This window comes from Nilaparvata lugens, chromosome 14 (genome assembly GCF_014356525.2).
Source record: "Nilaparvata lugens isolate BPH chromosome 14, ASM1435652v1, whole genome shotgun sequence".
Lineage (NCBI taxonomy): Eukaryota > Metazoa > Arthropoda > Insecta > Hemiptera > Delphacidae > Nilaparvata > Nilaparvata lugens.
The window spans coordinates 17,210,558-17,215,557 of NC_052517.1; the positions used below are offsets into that span (position 1 = coordinate 17,210,558).

A 5,000-nucleotide genomic window follows, 5' to 3' on the forward strand; every position below is an offset into this window, starting at 1 on the left:
ATAACTATAGATAATAATCATATTGTTATGCATCTACATAAATTGGCGGAGCTTTGGACAGAGAGAGAGAGAAAGAGAGATTGAGTGAGTGACAGAAATTGTGAGGAAGAGAGAGTGATACACAGAAAAAGATAGAGCAAGTGAGAAAGTACCTACTTTAGAGAAAGAACTAGAATCTTCTAATCTTCCCGAGAGTCAAATCTTTTATGGCTGAATATTACAAAACCATGAGAATTAAGCGTGTGAACATATTTATCCACTTCAATCAGACAGCATTAATTGAATTGTGAAGCATTCAAGTCAATTATAAGCAGAGCTGACAAATTAAAATGAATTTTACCATTTGAAAATATTTACGTCCTTCATTCAGTATTTGTTAAATGGGGAGCATTGATGTAACCTGACATGGATTAGTGCCAGTTTGAAGTGATCTCACGAGAGAATGTTGCATAATGCACTTAGTATACATGCTGGTATGTGATGTCATTATGTGTCATAATGTTAGACGTATTTGTGTGGACATATATATGCTCCAAACGTAACTAATGCGGGTTCAAATATTGACATTTTCAGAGTTTTACAACGATATTCTCATAGATTTTACTGGATATTTTTATTCCTCTATTGTTATCGAAAGAGTCTCTTTCTCTGACACTCTCTCCCCGGTCGTGTGTTGATGGGAAGGATATCATTTTATATCCTTTTCTAAAAATCGACAATTTTTATTCCTCTATTTTTATCGAAAGAGTCTCTTTCTATGACACTCTCTCCCCGGTCGTGTGTTGGTGGGAAGGATATCATTTATATCCTTTTCAAAGAATTGACAATTATTTGTTGAAACACCGCCGATTTATGAAGTTACATTACAATTTTATATTATCGTTATTCTAATTGAATTTAATCTTTATTCTCATTGATTGATTCTTTATACTTTGTAGAATTCGTTGAATCATTAGCATTACCGTCACTTAATGTAAATTAGTGTATAAGCCTGTAAATATGAAATAGCTATTGACAGCCACTGTCAATATTTTGATATGGCCATTATACCCACATTTCCCTAATTTGGGTATACTAACCCTTCCACCTCTCTTCATTTATTCCAATTTAATTCACGTCAAGAAAAACTCAGAAAAAGTTTCCATTCATGAAGATTACCATGCATATAATACCAGGAACAGTAGGAACATTGTAGCACCACAAATAAGACTCACTAAAACTATGAGAAGCCATACTTTCCAACAGTGTATATTGTATAGTAAACTGCCTCAAACAACCAGGAATCTGCCTCCAAACAAATTAAAAAAATTATATACAGTTATCTGAAAAATAATGCCTTTTACTCACTTGAGGAATACCTGAATACCTGAATTGAATGTATTTTATGTAAATGTAGATATGCTTTATCTGTTCAATTTGTATCGATTTTCTGTTCAATTGTGTGTAGACTACTTTTTAAAAGTATGTATTATGACTTGCCTAATGCTATAATTGTAGCCTGATGGTTAATAAAACGAATCTTGAATCTTGAAAAATATTGTAGCATACATAAATGAAGAAATCCAATTCAATCTCTTTTTTTTCTTGTTAGAGGTTATAGGTGGGCGCACCTTTCTGTTTTTCAAGCTTCCAGTCTTTCAAGGTTTCAATGTTATTCAATTGTTATTCATCGGACGGACGGCACGCATCGGACGGATCGGACGATTAGATTTGATGCATTATTTTCAATATTGGAGTGAGCATACCTATACGATGCAGATAGGTATGCGCACTCCAATTGAAAACAATGCATCAAATCTAATCATCCGATCCGTCCGATGCGTGCCGTCCGTCCGATGAATAACAATTGAATAACATTGAAACCTTGAAAGACTGAAAGCTTGAAAAACAGAAAGCTTGACATAGTGCAATCTTAGAGTACTGATAATGGACCCATAACAATAATTTATTGGTAAATGAATAATCTTTAAGGAAAATTTCAAGTTCACTAGTCCAGACGTGATGATGCGTCAAATGTGTATTTTCTATCCCTTACAGTTATAAGCTATTCTCTTTATTATACATAATATCGGGGCACCGAGCTTCGCTCGTTATTTATTTATTGATAAAACAGAATACAATTCTTTGAAATGATTGAGGAAGTACTAACAGGCACAGCACAAAACTGTTTCTTCCCCGAATCTTGATTTATACACTATAAATAGTCCAGAAAGTAGGTTATGTTCCATACACTTGATTCAGGTTCAATTTTCAGTCCAAACATTTAAAAACAAAAAAAATCTAATTTAGATTATTTATAAACCAAATTGAACAACAAAATAACACTCACTAATCACTTGAAATTGTCAAATAATGAATAACTTTGAAAATTATGATTTACTCTAGTTTAGAATGATTATCATGTCATGTCAACAAATCATATTATCTTGATAAAGCCGATAAAATTTCTCGCTGATTGATTACACAGCTGGAGATAATTCTGTCTCTCTCTCACACACGCATCTTCTGTTTCGACAGGCGACGACAAAAGTCGGTCACTGTCAAAAGTAAAATCATCATCAGCAGACGACGAAATAATTATTATCATCTGTTTTTCCAAGGATGAATAATTGTTATCGTTTTCGTGTCCTTCAGCGAGTTTTCCCAGAGATGAGACCTAGTGCAAACGAATTTTTATATCATAAACCTACTATGTTCCAAATTTCGTGGAAATCGTTAGAGTCGTTTTCAAGATCCATGAAACATAAATAACCAGATAAAAAAATATTGAAATAACCAGATATAAAACTATAAACAGATATACAGAAATTGCTCGCTCAATACAATAGGAAATAACTAACATCAATTATTTTCCTCATCTAATTCAATAATTCAATTTTAATCGCATATTTTATTTAATATCATTAATATAATTTATTCGAAAAAAAACATGATATGAGGATAGCAATAGTCAAATGGAATTTGAATATTTATTCATGCACATTTTAAACTGTTTTGTTTTCCATTTATTTTTCAGAAACTGACAAGTGTTTATTTTGATTCCAATTGACACTTCAAATGTTAACACGGCATGAGAGAGCTGAAAATATACTCAGGTAAGAACTAATTATTTATTTTAAGAACTAATTAATAATAAGGACAAAAAAATAATTATTATTATTGTTTTAATAGAAATGATATCATTGGATAGCCTTTCCCAATCATGGACGCTCATAAGGTTATGAGATGTTAGTGGGTCGATTTCTGTAGATACAACACAATATTTTATTATCCCAATTCAATGCGCATTCCATCCAAATATCAACCAATCATTCTCCACACAATACTTTGTCCAATACTGTAGGGTTATGAGTTGTTAGTGGGCCGATTAGTGTAGATACAACACGATATTATACTATCCCAATTCAATGCACATTCCATCCAAATACAGTATCAACCAATCATTCTCCACACAATACTTTGTCCAATACTGTAGGGTTGTGAGTTGTTAGTGGGCCGATTAGTGTAGATACAACACAATATCATATTATCCCAATTCAATGCGCATTCCATCCAAATATCAACCAATCATTCTCCACACAATATTTTGTCCAATACTGTAGGGTTATAAGTTGTTAGTGGGCCGATTAGTGTAGATACAACACAATATTATATTATCTCAATTCAATGCGCATTCCATCCAAATATCAACCAATCATTCTCCACACAATATTTTGTCCAATACTGTAGGGTTATGAGTTGTTAGTGGGCCGATTAGTGTAGATACAACACAATATCATATTATCCCAATTCAATGCGCATTCCATCCAAATATCAACCAATCATTCTCCACTCCAAAATTTGTGAAACTCATTCATAGCTATCGAATTTTATCAATAGTTATTGTATTTTATTAAGAACTAGCAGGTAAACCCTGCTCTGCAAGAATATTAAAAATTGACAAACTGAAAACTTGACCTACTGAAATTCAGAAGAATTAAAAATATTTCTATAACCATATTTAATAATTTATTGAGAATCTATAATATGAAAAATTTCGAGTTAATGAGTTGAGTAGTTGAGACGTGATGAATCGTCATTCGGGAATTTCTTATCCCGTACGTGTGTAAGCCAATTCTTTCCTTTATGATAATATTATAGACTAGCAGGTAACCCGTGCTCTGCAAGGGTCTTATTAACAACTTGATAAACCGAAAACTTGACGTACTGGAATCTTGAAAAATCCTAAACATGTCTATAACCATCCTCATGGGATGATAATTCAGAATCAATATGCAAAACATCAAGTTTATCAGTTGAGTAGTTGAGACGTGATGATGCGTCATTCGTAAATCTTCTTTTCCTTAAACTTGAAAAACTGAAAACTTGATGTACTGGGATCTTGAAGAATTTGAAATAGGCCTGAAATCATCCTCGGTAGATCAATAATATGCAAAATTTCAAGTTAATCAGTTGAGTAGTTGAGACGTGATGATGTTTATATCCTGAATTTCCTATCCCCTTCGGGTATAAGCAAGTTCTTTCCTTTATTATATTATAGATTGGTGTATTAATAAGCCAGCCTACTTATTGTATCGCACTTGAAAAAAAGGAAAAAAAATCAAATTCAATGTAAAAAATTTGCACATTGATAGAGTCACTTGAAAGAGAGTTCAGATAACAGAATATGGAATATTTTTACAGTAAGGTCCACGTTATAATGGCAGTGTTTGAATGCAATGGTATTGCTATCCTTGTCTATCATTCAACAAAGTGGATAGCGTTATCTCTTTCTCGCTTTGCTCTGTTGCCAGATCGTCTTTTAACAATGTAGAATTAATAATTAATTAACAAAATATTTCATCCTAATATTATGAAATTATTGGAAAATAAAATTTGTTGTTTAATGAAATAAAATAATTGTTTATCTCAAATGAGAATGAACAGTTAATATTACATCGATAAACCAGTATCAGCTACCGTCTATAGAAGGCATTGACAAGACAGAGGATCGGCAATGT

The 5,000-nt window shown here is 32.4% G+C and overlaps 3 protein-coding genes across 10 annotated transcripts in view; 2 read left to right on the plus strand and 1 right to left on the minus strand.

Annotated features, from left to right (window-relative positions):
- The window catches only part of LOC111054622 (gastrula zinc finger protein XlCGF57.1), a 721,792-nt gene that overhangs the window by 375,571 nt on the left and 341,221 nt on the right, over positions 1-5,000 (minus strand). The window lies entirely within an intron of this gene.
- Positions 1-5,000, plus strand: part of LOC111060042 (gastrula zinc finger protein XlCGF57.1-like) — a 410,286-nt gene that overhangs the window by 210,499 nt on the left and 194,787 nt on the right. The gene's annotated exons all lie outside the window — the stretch shown is intronic.
- Positions 3,017-5,000, plus strand: part of LOC111058481 (dual oxidase maturation factor 1) — a gene marked incomplete at its 5' end in the record, with an annotated part of 98,093 nt that continues 96,109 nt past the window's right edge. The window contains 1 exon segment of the mRNA XM_039440969.1: positions 3,017-3,095.